This window comes from Chelonia mydas, chromosome 7, assembly GCF_015237465.2.
Source record: "Chelonia mydas isolate rCheMyd1 chromosome 7, rCheMyd1.pri.v2, whole genome shotgun sequence".
Classification (NCBI taxonomy): Eukaryota; Metazoa; Chordata; order Testudines; family Cheloniidae; genus Chelonia; species Chelonia mydas.
In genome coordinates this window covers 63,769,962-63,790,289 of record NC_057853.1, presented here as the reverse complement: position 1 = coordinate 63,790,289, position 20,328 = coordinate 63,769,962, and the positions used below count along the sequence as shown (strand labels likewise).

Genomic DNA, 20,328 nt, shown 5'->3' with positions numbered 1-20,328 from the left:
CGGGAAGGTGGAGAGGTAGTTAGCAACTCTCAATCTCCCCTTCCCCACTACTAGACTCAACAAACTCTTGCTTTACAACAGATGCTGAATTCTGGTACTGATTTCCCCCCACCTCCATTTCAACCACAGCTTCGATTCCTTTAGACTCAGTGGGGCAAACGAAAAGTTGATATGTAAGGTGTGATTTACACTGTAGGAAGTGTGTGTATGGAAGGCTAGAAGGAATCTAACTTGGTGTGACCTACATGGTGAAGTGGATTAGAAGAAGGTGCGAGTTATACTAAATTAGACTCCCTCTCGACTTACTTAAACAACTTTTGAATCTGGGCCAATGTGTTCATTGTCAACCTTAGATGCATCAGTATCCTATGCAAAGATGAGTTTCGTGCTCATCACACAACTCCCCCAAACCCCGTATTTGTTTGCCCCTTCTTTCCACTCCACATAACAGCTTCCTAACTGTATCATTTCCTCCTAGTCATGTATGGAGGACATCTTTAGTTCCCATATATATTGCAGAAATCTTTGCACTGGCTTCAAGAGTGCCCTACAACACGCAGGATTTTTGAGTACATCTGAGAGACATAAAGACATTCGCTGCACACAAATGAGCAGGGGATGGCAACACCTCTGCGATGGGCAGAAATTGGATGTCTGGACAGGAGTGGTCTCTTAATGAGTGGCCACAATGACAATGTACCCCTCTCCCTCAGGGGAGCATTCCTGTAGCATGTTAAATAGACAAAACGAGTTAGCTACCTTTAAAGCCGAAAGACTGTCCTCTGATACCATAATAACAAAAACAAGTTGCTGGGGTTTTTCTCTATGGGGGGAATTAGTCTTGGACATTTGAAACTTTAAGTATGTCCATTAACCAATGTTAAATTCTAGTGGCCCTCCTCTGGGGCTCTATCTGCCATCCATATCCATAGAGAGAAATTCATGAGGAAAAGTGATATTACAATAAATTACAAATGTATCTCATGATGAGAAAATTAAATTGTCCCCGCAAAACAAAACAAAAAACTTTCAAACATGAAATATGAAATGAAGTATGAAATATGTTTATTTTTAGCCTAAGTGCTATACAGCAAGGCAAAATTCAGCACAATAACTCTCCTAATTTGGAAAGCTGTTTGATGAATAAGAAAAAGTGGGCTAGGTCTGGCTTGTGTGTGTTATTTCTAGAGCCAGAATGACCCTGTAACTGGAAGGGTAATGAGCTCCGTGTCAGGTAGGAGGGAGCACCTTACTTTGCTCTCAAAGACTGGTGTCCAGGCGTGGTGGGAGAATTCCCATGACACAGGGTCAATAGGGACGAGTAAAGGGGAGAAAGAATGCTGTAGGGTTTCCTCTGTGAGTCTACAATCCCCCCCTTCCCCCCCCCCCCCCCCCCCCCCCCCCCCCCGCAATCCCATTGTTTTAGAGGAGGGCAAGAGGTGGTGATAAGTGGTTTGTGTTACATACAAAGAATTCTGACAATCAGGCTAATCCCAGGGGACTGTGTGTGGTAGATTACCATAGCCTACCTCACAGCATGAAAGGCTTTCAGCTGCTGCTGTTTTTAAATGAGAGCTGTCATGAGTGTTTATGTACAAGGCTATGAGAGATACAGCTGTGGGAAAGGAAGAAGATATACACTGAAGGGGTGCTGTATCTTGGCAAAAAAATATGGCGCACATGCTACCCCTTCCTCTCTCTCTAGCATAAATGAAGCCTATATCTTGATGATATCGTTATGTTTCTCTCACATGCACACTCATTTACCACCACCAAACAAGGCTCTGTGCAGATATATTTATCATTTAGATGAAAGCCTCCTTCAGCCTGGGAGAAACCTGTTTCTGTTCCTACAAATTAGTGCTCCCAGCTCCTTCAGCACCTGTGGTCTTGTGTAAACTGATTCTAGTTTCAGACATTAAGCTAAAAAGAATTAGCAGAGAGCTTCTGGATCTTGTCACGTCTGGCAAGTGGATTACGATTTAGGACGCATTGACCTTTCCCTTCTGTCTTGATGTCCGGGTGTATCAAAAGGAGGGGTGGAGGAATGGCAGAATGATGAATATATTTCCTTAAGGTGATTCTTCAAGTACTGAGCTTTTGAGCAAGCTGTTCTTAATGCTTGAGTAGTGACCCTTAAATAATTGCTTTTAGATAAAGACTGAGATGCTTAGTTTATTAAAATAATAATAATGTGTGTGGGTATCTCTTTTTAAAAAAACAAAAGGGTTCTCATTAGCATTTTTTCTTTCCTCTGGTTCTCTTCTGCCTCTCCCAACCCCAGTAGAGGATTTTGCTTTTCTTCTTCACTAAACATCTATAGGATAGAGATGGTAAGTTGTCATAAAATCGTTTTTGGCACAAAAGCCTCTCTTTTGTTTCTTGTCCCACTTTCCAGTAAACACATGTAAATACTAACCAAACCTTTTAAAAAATACTGGAAAAGCCTTTTCCAGTCAGTAGCACAGCAAATCTCCAGCACTTCATTTCATAATAAAGCATAAGTTACTAATGCCATAGGAAATACTTTTGTCTTGATACAGCCTTCTCTCACAGTGGTTTCTGAGGGCCTTAATGGTGTGTATGTTTGGGGGTGGGGGTGGGAAATGTCTTCTTAATAAAATTTCTATTGGAGAGGCAAATAACGAGAATGAAAGGGGTAAGAGTCGTCTGTCTAAAACTCCATTAGGGAGGCTTTCTGTGGAGCCTTAATCTTGTTCTGAAAAATATCTGCACAAGTAATTTGCAGCAATTTGGGGTTGCAGCATCAAGATTATCGGGCCTGATCCTGTGCCCATTGAAGTCAATAGCGAAGCTTCCATTGAATTCAGTGGTGCAGTGTCTGTCCCATAATGAGCAGTTGCAGAGTTCAAAGAAAAACTGCAGTTGCAGAAATTGAAGCATATTCCTAAAATACACATCCTAGAGATCAAACGAATGCCTGTTTTAAAGATGCTAATAGAACGAGGGTAATAATGGCATGTGCTTTCAGTAACCTTTGCCACATGGTCATCATGCTTTGATTCCACATTGAAAAGTTCTGTGCAAATTTGAGTTGCTGTGTTGAATCCGCAAAGGAATTCTGCTGTTTCCTTTCCCTTTGTGGTTCTTGACATAGGTGCCAAATTCACAGATCAGGAGACCAGAAGCCCAAAACCACTGAGACAGCCAATTATCGCCAGTTGTGCTGGTCATGTGTACACTGTCCATGTGGGGGGACCACAGCGAAACTATCAGTTCATTTCACATAGCCATGAGGCAGCAGATAACCGTTCATCATTCACTCGGACTAGATTTGAACTGATGATTTAGTGATTAAAAGTGCTTTATCTTATTCCCTGATATGTGAATCCTTGTAACTCTGGATTTCTTTTTGTAAAATATGAATGATGGGGGAGACCAGGTGGCTTCTCTGAATTTTAAAACAAAGCAAACAAATTGGTTTAAAAGCTCAAACTTAAATATTGACAAAAAAATTCAGACCTTGCTGACACTAAGTTGGTATGACATTGTTTTCCAGTGCCTAAGCTCCATCAGGGTTGGATTTTTTTTTCTTTTCCACCAGCTGTGTTCAGTTTTCCTGCTTTTAACCCTGGTAGTTTAATTTAGCTTCACTCGAAGTGTAGCCGTACTAATTATATCTCTGCTATCCTAGTCTAGGATTATATGAATAGGATGCTTGGCACTGGTGCAATTGCCATCTCCATTCTGTTCCACTCCACTAATTTGGCGCTTGAGGCTGCAGTGCAAGCTGGGGAGCAGAAGCTTTTTTATTAACCCTAATTATTTTTGAATTCCTACCTAGCAGTGGGAATTGGAGGTACCCAGATTTTATTGGAGGTTCCAGGGCTAATGTTGTGCATTGGAACAGGAGTTAAGACCTTTCATTGTGGTCTGTTCTCCTCTACACAGGCATTAGGGGACATTCTCCTCTCCCTAAAGGAGTTTTTGGTTGCAGGATCTCTTCTCCCCTTGGTGTTGCAGAGCACAGGGTCACTTCTCTCTCTGGTGAGAGCACAGGTGTGGGGAGGAGTCTGTTAGCCCTTAGATGCCCTTGTACGACTGTGTTTGACACGAGTTGAAGTTTGTATATGCACCAAAGGGGAGAACTGCCCTCTGTCTCTCTGTTATGCTGTTGCATTGCTCAGAGTGCTGGTTGGCCTTGTGTTTAAAGCACTGGAGTGAAACTCAGAGATCTGGGCTTTGCTACAAGACTTCTTGTGTGATTTTAGGAAAATCAATCTCTCTGTGCCTCAGTTCCTATTTCTAAAATGGGCACAATAGTACTTTACAAGGGTGTTAAGAGACTAAATTGTTAAAGTTCATGAGGTGCTGAGATACCATGATGACGGGGGGTGGGCGATGCTAGTATATAGTTTGAGTTGCTCTGTGGCTTGTATTTATGAGTTTAGGAGGAAGTTAAAAGATGACACATCTCTGGCTAATTGCACTGGTGGTGGTCACAGGGAATCCAGCCTGTTTCTCCCTCCACTGTGGCAACAAAGATTGCTTGCAGAAATACTTACTCTAAATAACCCTCCAGCATGTGATTTCTCATCAACTTAATAATAAACATTAGCATAAAATTTATATACGGACTATATAGAATGAACGATCAGTGGCTTTACTTAAAAAAACACCTAAACTCAAATCCTATTGTTAATTATTTCACTGCTAGACCTATATCTTTGATGTGGGATTTGCCTTCATTAAGAGGGATTGGGGAACAGCAGAATGGATCAGGTTCACTCAAAGAATGCACATTTGCTGATCATATGTTGTGTGTTCTGAGCATTAAAAAGTTAATCTGGCTGGCTAGCTGGGTTACATGCACTTGCTCCATATCTGTTGCAGTGTAAATTATGTGCTGCAGGTCCTATCACTACTGTCATGAAGGAAAGTGAGCAAGTTACTGGCAGCCTAATAGACTAAAGTGAAAGACAGCCAGCCAAACACAAAAGTTACACCCAGGTTGCTTGTGAGCTGTGCCCTGCATGAGGAAAAGGTAGTATGTACATCCAAAATGGAGTCATGATCAGGATGTGTGTGATCCTCTCCAAAATCAGCATATAAATTTAAGTAAGAAGCAAGCAACTTAAAGCTGCTCTAAGCAATTATAAATTGATCCTTTTCCCCTCCTCACTTGTGACTGGGACCATTCTGAGGCTGTGGTAGGAGGGCACTGCTTCTGGAATGAGAAAACACTGCGTATTTGGAAAATAGATCAGTGTCAAGTTGTGAGTGGATGGGACAGGTTTAGTGCACTTATAGCGTAAGCCGACATTGCTGTAGAGCCATCGATGATGGGCATGTATGCAGTTGGATTTGGTCCAGCTCTGTCACATCCAAATTGATCAGGAGAGGAGGATTGCTAATGGACTGTCATGCCCATCCAACACATTTCATTGTGTTATGAGAGTTAAAACCTCCATCACAATAATTGGTGTTTACTATAAGAGCACTTCCTTGGAATAACTACCTGCCAGTCAGAGACCTCATTGGTAGCCATTCTCTTCCTTGCTTAGAATCAATCCAGAATTTTAACCGGGGTTATCAATCCACAATATAATGTGTGGGAGGAAAAAGGGATACACAGGTATTGGCCAGGTATTCCATAATGATAAAATTATGGAAATTTAGATTATCAGAGAACTCACGGGGAATGGTAATATACCGGGGTGGGCTTATTTTCAACTAGCGCATTATATAACAAAATCAGAGGTATCTGAAGGAATTAGGTGAATGCGTATTGGCTAAAAATCCACCCAGCTTTCATCCAGCTGAAGCCCTGACATAGTAGCATCACCTGCACCACCTACAGCTGGCAATGGGTGACACTTCCCACCACAAGAATACTTTTTATTCAGTCTTATTCCCTCATCTTCTTTTTCAAGCCCCACCCATCTCCAACCCAGCCAGCAGGGGATGGGTAGCCAGCTATAATGTCAAATAGCATGTGGAAGCCTAAGTTTCAGGAGACTTTTAATGAGTCTAGAAGCACTAATTATGGCAAAGGCCATCTCAGAGATTATGCCATTATGTATGGTATTATGCATCATTACTGGTAGAGCTAGGAGATAAGATTACCTTTATGGAAAATGGGAAAAAGGATCTAGAAACAGATATCACTTTGTCAATGGGAAATATCAGGAGGAAGGCCAAAACTATTTTATTTTTGTAATCCATTAAGGGAAATTATTATAACCTGCTTTTATCAATGGTAACTCTCTCCATTTGAGATCAGGATATTATATTAAAATGGAGTAATAAAAGCTGGAGAGGATGTGGAGGAATAAGGACTTTTCTGCATATATAGTGGGAATGCCCTAAGATGATGATTTGGAGGAAAATAACAACTAGAATTTTCAAGATAACTACACGGAGGTTATCTACAGAACCCATACTGGTTCTGCTAGGTTGGAGTCCAAAGGAAGTTACTGCCTTTGGGAAGGAGCAATTGATAACACAATCATTACTGTTTGCCAGATGTTTGATGCCTCCATTTTAGAAAAGGACGGGTCCCCCAACGTTAGTGCCATGATGGAATACATTTTTCAATGGGGAAAAAATGGCACACAACCTTAAATCAGAATCAGTTAGACCTATAATGTATGGTTACCATTTTAGAACTTTGAACATAACAAATACACAGATAATGGTATGGTGGTTGACCAAACACAAATGGGCCTCTTAAAGGTAACAAATACATCTAAACAGCTGATGCTTTTCCATACTGAGAGTGTTGAGAGAGCACTCTGTCTTTTTTAAATGATTAGAAAAATCCTATTGACTCAGAGTAAATAAAACCTAGGCTGGATAAGTGAAATGTGATTGTTTATTGGCTGTTGGCTATGGACCAGCAATGACATGGTGGCTCTGACCCAAGGCTGAGAATTGAAACAATGCAAATTGTTTGTTTCTTTGTAAATGGTTCTGAATAGCAAAAGAAATGGTGGCTCTCTCCCCTATCTGACTCCAGCGTCGAGCAGCTGCACCCCATACTGAACTCTGGGAAGTGTTTCTAGCTAATGCATATAGGTATTAAAAATATATATTATGACAACTCTATTTTCTTGTCATGCACAAAATCAGACTCTAGATCCTGGTTTTCCTTGGACAGGTCACCTAAAAATAGAATGTTACCAGGCTGGCAAAAGACCATCATTTGTACAAAGATTTGAAGGAATAAAAACGCATTATCAGATACTTAGATAAGTGCTTAAACAATAGTGACAGCACTACATATCTGCCTTAACTTTTTATGTAGCACCTGTCTGTGTGCTATCTGTGCCATGCAAAATTAAAAATAACAGGAACAAAAAGTTGCTTATCAGCCTTAGTTCCTCAGAGGTAGAGGAACATGACACTAAACGTATGTTGACTTCTTTTGGGTATCTTTCATTACAAATCACGGTACCTGAACATATGCAAGGAGAGTCAATAGTAAATGTGCATTTGAGCCTGGTGATGGTCAACGTTCCGTCCTAGTTTTTCAAGAAATAGCCTCCTCCTCCTCACCAACCCAAAAACCCAACAATCAAAAATTATTTAATCACAACGGTGTGCTTCAGAGAGTGTTCTTGTCAGTTTCAGCACCCTGCTGACTCTCAGTAAAGGAGCTGGCAGGGAGAGCAGAGCAAACAGCAAACAGTCTCTACGTAAAAGAATAAATGGACACAAATCAGATGTTAAGAATTATAACATTCATAAACCAGTCGGAGAACACTTCAATCTCTCTGGTCACGCAATCACAGACATGAGGGTTGCTATCTTAAAGCAAAAAAACTTCAAATCCAGACTCCAGCGAGAAACTGCTGAATTGGAATTCATTTGCAAATTGGATACTATTAATTTGGGCTTGAATAGAGACTGGGAGTGGCTAAGTCATTATGCAAGGTAGCCTATCTCCCCTTGTTTTTTTCCTACAAACCCCCCCCCCCAAGACGTTCTGGTTAAACTTGGATTATTGCTGTGCACATTGTAAGATGAGCTATTGCCAGCAGGAGAGTGAGTTTGTGTGTGTGGTTTTTGGAGGGGGGTGTGTGTGTGGGGGGGGGTGAGAAAACCTGGATTAGTGCTGGAAATGACCCACCTTGATTATCATGCGCATTATAAAGAGAGGTTTCAAAGAGGGATGGGCTATTACCAGCAGGAGAGTGAGTTTGTATGTGTGTGTGTGGGGCGGGGGGGGGGAAGGGTGAGAAAACCTGGATTTGTGCTGGAAATGGCCCTACTTGATGATCACTTTAGATAAGCTGTTACCAGCAGGAGAGTGGGGTGGGAGGAAGTTTTGTTTCATGGTCTCTGTGTGTATATAATGTCTTCTGCAGTTTCCACGATATGCTATGCATCCGATGAAGTGAGCTGTAGCTCACGAAAGCTCATGCTCAAATAAACTGGTTAGTCTCTAAGGTGCCACAAGTACTCCTTTTCTTTTTACGAATACAGACTAACACGGCTGTTACTCTGAAACTCTTCTTTTACTGGTTTTCAGTACTGTATAATGGCACTCACCCTGCAGACAAGAAATCCTCTGCAGAGAGGTGGAATTATTATTATTATTATTATTATTTTTAAAGGCCAGCACTACAGAAAATTACATTGTGGCTTTAAATAGAAGTCATAGGTAGAGACACAAGGAAAGAATCACAGAAGATTAGGGTTGGAAGAGACCTCAGGAGGTCATCTAGTCCAACCCCAAGTGTTGTAAAGAGTGTTCTTTGGGGTTGCAGGGTCCACTATTGTGTACCAAATCCATAGCTTGAAAGTAATTTTGTTTTCCTTGTGGATTTTGTCCTTTTCCATCCGCTCTCCCGCCCCCACCCCTTTGTGTTGTGAACTGAAATGAGCAACTGTGACCGCTTATTTATTCTGTAGGGTCTCATCGTGCCACAGCATTTTTTTTTCATACAGCAACATCTTTTGCTGTCAGTCAGCATAGCTCTGGAAATTCAGTAGGGCATTTTAAGGAAATAATCAGTTGCGTGCCAGCAGGGGAGTGAAGGGAGGGGGACACTCAACTTTGTGTTTCTGCAGGTGCTATGGAAATAGTGGTTATTCAGAAATATAAGCCTGTAATAACTCAAAGACTGATTGACTTCTTATGGTCTCAGCCACTGCGTAGGCATTTTGGACAGGGTGAGGAAACAGCATTTTTGCTTTTGGAAAGCTACTTGAGAGGAGTCAGTCCCAGCTCACTTCCTGCTGCTAGGATTCTTCTCCTCTCTCCCAAGCCTGCTTTCCTACTGTGCTCTTCCTTTCTCTGCTGCTGGTGCCTCTTGTGACTTTTCCCTCAGACCTGGGACCATCAGGGAGGAGGCAAGTCACTTTAGGTACCAGGGCAGGGAAGAACATGCCTGGAGGCAGCAGTGAAGGAGATGAAAGGCAGGGCTGGTGGTGGAGGTGAGCAATGTGAGGGTATCATCCTATTGGGTAAGGGATGTTCTGGCATTTGGAGAGGAAGGGTCTTAGTTTGGGGGAGTAGGAGGAAAAAGCAGAGTGGGAAGAGACCAGGAGCAGGGAGGGAAGCAGATAACACTGGGTAGCTTATTAGCATTGGTTTAAAAAAAAGTCAGTTGAAACACTTTCCTGTCAAAATATTTTTGTGGAAATGTTCATTTTCACTGGCATTTTGCGGGTTTTCATTGAAACCAAAAAGAAAACCTCAGATGTAAACGTTTGGGGGCTTGTCAAGAATACTTCAGGTTTTCTATTCAAACTTGAAAAATGTGGATGAAAACAGTTTTGTTTTAATGGAAACTTTTCCAAGGGGCAGGGAAGGAGAGTAGTTTCCCAACCAGCTCTATTATTTAGTGCTTTAAGACATTCCTCATAGCACAACTCTTTAGGTCACGCCATGCTGCAAAACAGAAATCTCAATGTCTTTTAAAACATTTTTCATATAACTGGCTGCTATTTTTTTGGAAAGCTTATGTTGTAATTAAGCAGTCAAAAGATACTACGGGGTCTTTGAAATGCCACCTCCCACAGCCTAGATAGAAAAGGGAAGGTTTTAATCTATTTCTAAATGTTGCCATTTCACTACAACCTCTGTAGAGACATAGAGATGTTTTCCTTTACTCTTCTAACCCAGTTGGGAAAATGCCCTCCCATTACTCATTTAATTAAATTGTTCCTATAAATTAATCAGGATTAATTGTGTTTATATGTGCCAATAATTCCTCACGGGACCATTAAATGCTGAACGGTTAAAATATATTTATTTAGAAATCAATGGCAGAGATTACAAGTTACCCACCAAGATGGATGTTGATGGCTGCAATACAGCACTTTCGGTCAGATTAATTGCAAATAGTTACAATAAACCAGTGTTGTATTACTAATCTTGTTTATAGTGATTAAAGAATAGCATCCATGTTAGAGGGTTGACAATCTAGCTCAGGCTATTATAAATCTTAGCACTCTGATTCTGAAGATCTCACGAGGTGCGTAAGTATCACATTCCTGCTTTGTAGGGGAGGAAGCTGAAGTTGTTTTATCCAAGATCACACCAGCAAATCAATGTCAGTTGGGATTAAAACACAAATCTTCTGACTCTTGGCTGCAGGCCTTGTCCACTAGACCAAGGCTTGGTCTACGCTACCAACTTATGTTTACAGGAGTGTGAAAATCCACACTCCTGATCGATGTAGTTATGCTGACCTAACCCCCATTGTAGACAGCATTCTGTTGATGGGAGGGCTTCTCCTGTCAACATAGCTACCTCCTCTCAGGCAGGTGGAGTACCTAGGCCGAGGGAAGAAGCTCTCTTGTTGGCATAGGTAGCATCTTCACTAAATGCTACAGTGACATAGCTGCACTGCTGCAGCGCTGTAAGTGTAAATCAGCCCCAAGTTGGCTCAGCTGTGCAAGAGCCCTGATTTGTTTTCCTGTTTGTACTTTGGCTTGTTTTGGGTCTTAAAGTCATGTAAGGTAAAAATAAGCGTGTAAGCAGTCACTTATTTTTGCCTTTACCAGTTTTCCCTTTAATAACTTGAGGTGCATACCAAACTGATGTGTGATGGTGGGAGGAGAGGTACAGGGAAGAATAACCCCCTGCTGAGGGGATCCTGGGGAGATTTTAATGATTCATAGATTCCAAGGCCAGAAGGGACCATTCTCATCATCTGGTCTGACCTCCTGTATAACATAGGCCATAGAATTTACCAAAAATATTTCCTAGAGCAGAGCTTTTAGAAAAACATCCAACCTTAATTTAAAAAATTGTCAGTGATAGAGAATTCACCGCAAGCCTTGGAAAATTGTTCCAGTGGTTTACTCTAACCACTAAAAATGTATGCCTTAGTTCCAGTCTGAATTTGTCTAGCTTCAACTTCCAGCCATTGGCTTATATTATACCTTTCCCTGATAGATTGAAGAGGCCATTATTAAATGTTTGTTCTCCATGTAGGTACTTATAGATTGTAATCAAGTCACCCTTTAACCATCTCTTTGTTAAGATAAATAGATTGAGCTCTTTGAGTCTACCACTATAAGGCATAGCATCTACCCTTTAATCATTCTCATGCCTCTTCTCTGAACCCTCTCCAATTTATCAACATCTTCCTTGAATTGTGGACACCAGAACTGGACACAGTATTCCAGCAGAGGTTACATGAGTGCCAAATATAGAGACAAAATAACCTCTTTATGGCTACTCGAGATTCCCCTGTTTATGCATCCAAGGATCGCATTAGCTTTTTTGTCCAGAGCTTCACATTGGAAGTTCATGTTCAGCTGATTATCCACCATGACCCCAAATCTTTTTCAGAGTCAGTCTTTGAGCATGTGAGCCTTGGCCACTGGAAACAGAAGTGGGCAAATTTAGTAAGTACTTTGGGTATCTCATTTAATACCCAACCTCACCCTAATTTGCATTACTGCTCCATCTCTGATGATGTCATGAGGTTATGAGTTCTACAGAGTTTACTAGACCCATTCATTCTTTCCCCTCTGCTGATTGGCTTCTTGCTCCAATCTCCACCCATCTCCTTCACACAGACTCTTCACTTTGTGCTCACTCCATCGTCCCTTCCATTCCTCTTTATATCCTTTCCCTCAATGTCCCTCTTCCTTCCTTTGTTCTTTCCTTTAGCTAATCCTGTAGTCCTATAATTCACTCTGCCATTCAGTAAATGAAGTAAAATAAACTAAAACCCACCCAGCATTATTTTTAAAATGATGGAACTAACATGATGTCGCCGCTGTTCATTCTGCTTGTATTTGATATCCCTTTCTCTAGCCCTATGCCTGTTTTATCTTTTTAGGCTCTGATCTTTTGTCTAGTGACTAAAGCGGAGATCTGGGAGTTGGAATCATGGGTTCTTTTCTTGGCATAACCCTAGACTTCCTGTGTGACCTTGGACAAGATCCTTCTGTCCTTCTGCTTAACCATTTTGAAATGTGAATGTAGTTAATATTGATCTTGCTCACCTGAGTATTGTGAGGTCAGAGGTGAAAGTAAGCCGGTCCGGTCCAGTACGGCTCACCGGCAAGAGCCAGTACGCTCTGCCGGACCGGACCGGCTTCCCCAGGCTGGCGCTTTAAAGGGCCCCGGGCTTCATTCAGTGGCCGGAGCCCCGGCCCTTTAAAACGCCACCCGAGCCCCGCTGCTGGAGCCCCTGGGGTAGCGGTGGCAGGGCTCTAGCTGTGCTTTAAAGAGCCCTGGGCTCCAGCTGCTGGGGGGAGTCCCAGGCCCTTTAAAGTGCCCCCACCCCCGAGCCCTGCTGCCAGAGTCCCGGGGTAGCAGCAGCAGGGCTCCGGCCGCACTTTAAAGAGCCCAGGGCTCCGGCTGCTGCGGGGAGCCCCGGGCCCTTTAAGCCCCGCCCAAGCCCCGCTGCTGGAGCCCCTGGGGCAGCAGGGCTCTGGCCATGCTTTAAAGAGCCCGGGGCTCCAGCCGCTGCGGGGAGCCCCAGGCCCTTTAAAGCACCCCCGGGGCTCCCCAGAGCGGCCGGAGACCCCGGGCCCTTTAAAGCTCTCCCTGAGCCCCGCTGCTGGAGCCCTGGGGTAGTGGCGGCAGGGCTTCGGAGCTGATTTAAAGGGCCAGGGGCTCTGGCAGCTGCGGGGAGCCCTGCGCCCTTTAAAGCACCCTGCCTCCAAACCCCCGGGGCTCCCCGCAGCGGCCACAGCCCCCGGGCGTTTTAAAGCGCCACCCGAGCCCCGCTGCCGGAGCCTCGGGGTAGCACCGGCAGGGCTCTGGTGGTGATTTAAAGGGCCCAGAGCTCCGCTGTGGTAGTGGCGGCCAGAGTCTGGGGCCCTTTAAATTGCCCCTGAGCCCTGGGATTCCCAGCTACCTCTGCAGCTAGTAGCTCTGGGGGTGATTTAAATGCCTCAGGACTCCCAGCCGCAGCCCTCGGGCCTTTAAATCTTGATTTAAAGGGCCCGGGTATTTAAATGCCCCACCTCTTCTGGTTAAGGCCATGCCCCCTGCTCAGGACTCTGGAGTACCGGTAAGTCCTTTAAGTTGCTTTCGCCCCTGTGTGAGGTTAAAATGTATAAAGTATTCCGGGAAAATCAGACACAAGCCTACTATTGTTTGGGGTCGGGAAGGAATTTTCCTCCAGGGCAGATTGGAAGAGGCCCTGGAGGTTTTTCGCCTTCCTCTGTAGCATGGGGCACGGGTCACTTGCTGGAGGATTCTCTGCTCCTTGAAGTCTTTAAACCACGATTTGAGGACTTCAATAGCTCAGACATAAGTGAGAGGTTTTTTGCAGGAGTGGTGGGTGAAATTCTGTGGCCTGCGTTGTGCAGGAGGTCAGACTAGATGATCATAATGGTCCCTTCTGACCTAAATATCTATGAATCTATTAAAATAATGTTTTTATGTAGGTTAAACCCAAAATTCAGGCTTTGTCCACAAAAATAAACATTCAAAAATCTAATATTAATAGAAATATTTTTGCAACATTAAAAAAAAACTGACAAAAACACCTATTGGCTTGGGTCTCACCCTGCAAACATTTTTTGTTGGGCATATTGCTTAGTGTCTGGAATAATTCCAAGGACAGTCAATACGACTAAATGTTATGCTCATTAGTGTTTGTAGGATTACGATCCTACTGCATGATCCAAAGCCCACTGAAATCAAAGGGAGTCTTTCCATTGACTTCAGTGGGTTTTAGATCAGATGGATAGTTTGGATTTAAAGGTCTTCTTGCATTGTTTGCAAGCAGACATTATACTGCTGTATGAGAACTAGAAAATGCAACTGATTACAAACAGAAGAGAAATGAGTGTTCGGGCTGTATGGTACACAAACCAAGCAAATGGTGACGAGAATTTTAAAAATCTAGTTACCTTAGATTATTAGAACTAAGTAATGAGCTATGAGGGTTTTTTTAAACTACAAGATTTTTAATCTGACTGCCATTTTAAGTACAAACTATTATTTTAATTACTGTGTTTTATATATTAAAAATTAGAAAAGTTCAGAAAGTAATTAATATAAGTATAAGAAAATGCTTCAAAGTCAGCGATGATGGTAGTATTTAATTTACTACTTACCTTTGTCTATTCCCATCTCCCAAATCTTATCTGGAGGACAAAAATCCTATATTTAAGAATATAGTATTTTTTATTACTTATGACATTTTAAACATAAGCTTGATCAGAACAGAAATTGAAAATTAACATGGGGAGTCTGATTCTGATTTTGCTTACACGGGTTTGACACTGATCTAATTCCTTTGACTTCAGTGAGGATACTCCTGATTTTATACCAGTACAAGTGATCTCAGAATTAGGTCCATTTTACTGGAAATTTCTGCGTATGTGTCTTTGTTTCCTTTGCTTATTTGTACTACTAACACATATAGATAAAAATAAAAAAGGATTGTCCCAAGTAAGCCAGACTTCTAAAAACAGCAGAAAACATGACTATTGCCACTTCATTAGGCATTAAAACATGAATTAGAGCCAAGCTGTGCCCTCAGATGCACACACGTGGCTCACGCTGAAATTGGTGGGAGGCACATGAATATATCTGAGGCCGGAATTTGGCTCTCTGCCCAAGTTTTTAGTAGATCAGTGTGCAGTAGGGTCTTGGAGCTAGTAGATCCATTCTTTATTTACAGTAGATAAATACAAGGAGAGAGTAATGTATCATTCATGCATTGTCACATAAAACCTTTGGATAGATGCAAATATATAGAACATACGGATTACTGAGCAGTCTTAAAGAATAGAGATATTAAAAGAAAGCTGTGCCCATTTTATAAAGGATTTGAGGATCCTTTTAAGATGTTTTAAAACAGCATGAAAGCAGGATGGCAAGTTGTTTGCACAGTTAGACACTGCACTCCCACTCTATCAGTGTCATAAACAGTCACTTTCCTCCAGCAAGATAGATGCTGCCAACACTAGGCTGCTCCAGAAATGCCAATTGTAACCAGAAACTTTATTTTCAAGTTAGATTTCACAGCTTCCTCGTGGTGAGAAGTGCTTCTCACCATGTGAACTTTTCAGATTGCTGGGCGGAGCAGAATGGCTGGCGTTTAACTGTTAGGTGAAATTGACTTAACTGATTTTTGAACAAGAGATACCTATTCATATCAAATGGTTTAAGAACGCTGGAGTATGTTTTCCAGTCACTGCACATCTGTAACTCCCCTTAATGCGAAGTGGAGCTAGGTTTCCACCTCTAGGGGAGAATATAAACCTCTCTGTGTGGTTCATACATCACCTGGTCAGAAGCTAAAGATTTTCTTTTTCGTCCCGTATATTGAAAAGAGGAGTTTCATTTTTTGTTTTTTTCCCCAGTGCAGTGGATTTCATCATCCTTTCTCAAGCAACAAGGGAGTGTCACAAACAGAGAGCTGGAATTAAGTTGGGGGGTGGGGGAGGGGAAGAGGAAGGGGGGAAGAAGCACTATTTACTGTTTTAGCATAGGATTCTCTCAATAACTATTCGTGAAGTCAGATGGTGATCAGTAAATCAAGCCACCAAATCCCTTACTGTTGTGTTGGATTGCCTCCTGTTCTTTCTTGGTACAGTTTCTATTTGGATGGGGCCTGTCCTGCATCCTGCCAGGCAGACTTGCAAGGCACTAAAATTGCCTTGAATGACCTCTAGGAGGTGATGGATGCAACATTGCAGCCTGCAACAGCATGAACATGTTAAGATCCAGTGTGTTGGCGCTTTGGCCGGTGTGATGGCTGCATCATTACATTTCATGCTGCTGCAGCTGCTGCTGTATTACAACACAATGATGCAGTGTCAGGAAGTGATACCATGCTAAATTAGTTGTACAAGACAGACTTGTATAGGCCACCTACTCCCAGGACTGTGTCCCTGTGGTTGAGCGAAGAGGAACACTGTGCAAGGACATTAGTCTCATTATGGGCTTCAACGAGAAACAGATTTCATCCTGAACGGCATGAGTCTTCATAGTTCTTAACTTCAGGAATTTTCCCACACATCTTAGTGCTGGATACAGCAATGCCCTAAAAATTAAAAATAGAAATAACATCTTAAAGACTGTCTGTTCTGTTCATTCCCTCTGGGGCACCTGGCATTGGCCACTGTCGGAAGACAGGATACTGGGCTAGATGGACCTTTGGTCTGACCCAGTAGGGCCATTCTTATGTCTGTCTGTCTGGCAGCAGCATGCATGATTTGTGTGCATGTCAGGGATGGTCTAGATAATACTTAGTCCTACCTTGAGTGCATGGGGCTGGAGTAGGTCACCTCTTGAGGTCCCTTCCAGTTCTATGATTCTATGTTTGGTGACAACTGTTTTAATTCCAGGAGAATAAACCAGATAATAAGAACTATGACTTGGCCTTTTCCCATTATTTAAACATGTCCCTTCCCATTTATTTTTATTCTTTCATTGCTCCCAGTATGATTTAATAATTAAATTTAGGTTTGATAGAATATCTGTCTGTGGAGCTGGTGACCTACCGGTCAGCTTCTCTGTAGCAGAACATTGGCAGACTCTCCTGTTTGACCTCTGGGGAGGTGCCCTCCAACATCCCTGCTGTGACAGGATCCAGAAAATCCCTTTAAGTAGTATTCCCCTTCCATATTATTCTGTCAGCAAGGTGTCTTGGGAATCAAACCACCTGCGGTCATGTTAATTCCCTCACCCCAACTATCCTTTAATTCAACCACAAATAAATAGCGAAGGGGTATTTATCTTAGGTCTCTCATTGGTGGTTTCATCAGCTCTGGCTCAGCATGCTGAACAGAAGTTGCATGCCTGCTAAATGGCGGGGGTGGATTTATTTATTTATTATTTTATTTTGCATTAGAAACTTCATCCGTTCAAGGATTTAATACAGCACACTTTCCTTGTAGGGTTATTTTTAAAAAGTATAGAGCTGAAGAATGTAATTCTGTTCTCAGGAATTTAACCTGTCATTGGATGGGTAGTAAATATGTTTGCATCCTTATAATCAGGAATGTAAAAGTCTGTTCCTTGATAGGATTTACCATTCCTATAATCGCTGATTACTGTTGGACTCCCTACCCCAGAACTCATCTTCAAATGTAGGACTGTTGACTGTAACCACATTTTACAGTTCCAGGGTCTCTGTTGCCTGGTACAGAATTCTTGACTTAGGTCATGCTCATGGAGCTGAGATGAACGTATGGATTGGAACAATATTCAAGTTCTTACATATTTATGACTTTAAAGTTCAATCATGATCCTGCTAAAGTCAATGGGAATTTTGCCAGTGATTTCGACTGGACCAGATTTAGTCCTTAATATGATTGTGCAAAAGGGCAACACCAGGAATAAATTCTTCTTAACATTCCTTCTTGATGTGTTAGCAACCTTTGTAGAAAGGTGGGAAACAACAACCTGGAAAGTATGTGAGCCTATACGTATGTATGTAAACAGCATATAAAATCTTGTATTATTTATTAATAAGCGTTGAAGTGCTAATGTATTTTGTTTATAGTTAGCCAAGAATCAGCATGGGCTTTGCAACCATACCACACTCCTTTTACATTCAGCTCTCACTGAGGTGGAATACAATAGTATGTCAACAGTGTGTATCAACACTATACTGAAGTTTGTGGTGGGGAAGTGGTGAAGAATATCATCTTCAATTGAAACTTCAGTGGGAATGTAGCCAGGTGGAATCGAACTATCCATATTGAAATTTGGCCAGGCTAGTTGCGAGGACGTTGTCATGTTAATATATTTTTTTTAAATGTTACTTTGTGGAACTAATGACATCTTAGATTTTTAAAACTGAAATTATTTTAAAAATCTGGTTTCTTTTCTGTATACGTGTTGTCTGTTTTTTTATTTCTTCTATCCAATTTCACTTTCAGGTTCTTATGCAGTAGCATACCACTTCAGCATTCCTTAGCAGAGGAAGAGTTTTTTTTAATGCAAAAGTTTTCCTTGGAATTTTTTTTTAAAGGCATGGAAATATTTCTATTGTTGTTAGGTTTTGTATATATTTGTTCTGATACAGAGCCTGCAATTTGGGCACAAACTGAGCAGGAAGCATTTCTTGGAGTTTTCTGCTCTCATGAAAAATGTTATGGAAACTTTAATAACCAAACCATCTGATCTGCGTCTTTGCTGACTGAGGTGCAGATAGCAATGCTCCCTTCATGCTTGCAAGGGGAGGAGTGCCACCTACTGAATCTGTAACAATCTCAATGTCTCTGATGCAAGTACCAATCCAACCTAAATTCTAAAGAAAGATACATGGTGAATTGCATGTAACTAGAAGCAACCAATTACCAAAATTAAAAGTAGGATATTGAGAACTATGCTGAAATTATTGTTGAGTGTCTGGAAGATTAGATTATCAGGCAGATGATTAATAAGGACAAGGGTCAGAATTTTATACCTCCATCTGGCACTTGACAGGGTAACACATAAACGGATTTTCTCCCACACTCACCGCCACATAGGCTACATTTTATCATATCTGTACTAACAAAATATGGTTAAATAATTTTTAAACTAGATGTTGCCGTTCCTAATCATTTGATTTATTCATGTTCACATCTCTATCAACTTTAAATTTAGACCCCACCTCTTACATGTTGACTTCACTTATTTCTAAAGCAAAAAACAAAACAACCAGAATTCCGCAATTTCCAATGGGAATGTTTTGCATATGAAGTTAATTTGTGAGAATTTAAACCACCAGCATAAAATGTAACTGTTCCTGATATCATGTTCATTGTATTACAGGAGTAACCAAATAGTTTACATTCAGAGATGGCATTGGATGTGTTAGTCTTACAGTGACTTCAGTTTACGAATGTACGGCATTTCTGTTCAAACAAACTGAGCCTTGTAAAATTGTAGCCTTGTAGTGGCTTTTCCACTTTCTGTCCCATTGATATTTTTACCTCCAACCAGAAAGATCCATCATCTATGATAATTAGGGAGAATTCAGTCTCCCCCTAGTCGATACACTGTGTTATAGGCAAATCCCTAGAGTATCATTCAAAAGAGTATGTACTTTGTCATTTTCATGGTTATTTGGTCACTGTCTGTGGCTTATGACCCTTTTAATTTGTCTAAGCTCAATAAAATATATCTATTAAAGCATCCTGTCTCCTGCTAGCTGCAGAATAGTTTCCTTTGAGTAGTCTGCATGCTGAGCAGTTGATAAATGAAGTGGTTTAATACCATGGAGCATTGTCCACAATTACATTTATGTCCTCAGGGTTGGTTTAAACCCAGGTATACTGTTTGCTTTAAATTTACTATGGATATGTTTATAAAGTACAGCCGGAGAGGAATTATGCAAAAGTTTGCATGACCATATGATTTTTCAGTCTGCTCAGAGAACATGGTTCATAGCAGAAGCCCTTACTTCTGGAGGTTATGTAATAAGATATGTTAATTAGTAGTGATTCCATTTCCATTGCAGTATGATGGGATTCACCAAGGAAGTAAAGTCCAAAGTTGGTAGTGTGTCTTCAGGATCCCAGGTTGAAAAATCACAGACAGTTCTGTCACTTGTCCATATATACACATACATTGGTTTGGGATTCAGCAAGCCTAAAATCTCCCTGGATCATGGACCAGCAGTCGAAAAGGAAAGCTATTTACTGGAGTGAATTTGCTGTTATTGATTAATGAATGCCCCACACTTTGTAAGCTGTGTGCACATATGTTCATGTCTTCTGTCTTCAGTTCATGTTGAAAGATGGATGGATGGTATTCGTTTACTAATTGAGGCTTTTTTCCTGCTTCTTTTTATATTTTAAGATTCTATTACGTGCTTAAGCAAGACAATGTCCTGACAGCACAGGTGATTGAAGGAGACTGTCCACCAAACAAGTATATCAGTGGCAAATCGAATTTCCCCATGTGACTCTGTCAATTTGCCTCAACCTTTGTCCATG

At 41.6% G+C, this 20,328-nt stretch overlaps 1 protein-coding gene across 41 annotated transcripts in view; it reads left to right on the top strand.

Moving 5' to 3' along the window:
- KCNMA1 (potassium calcium-activated channel subfamily M alpha 1) overlaps positions 1–20,328 on the top strand; it is an 835,052-nt gene that overhangs the window by 43,146 nt on the left and 771,578 nt on the right. The gene's annotated exons all lie outside the window — the stretch shown is intronic.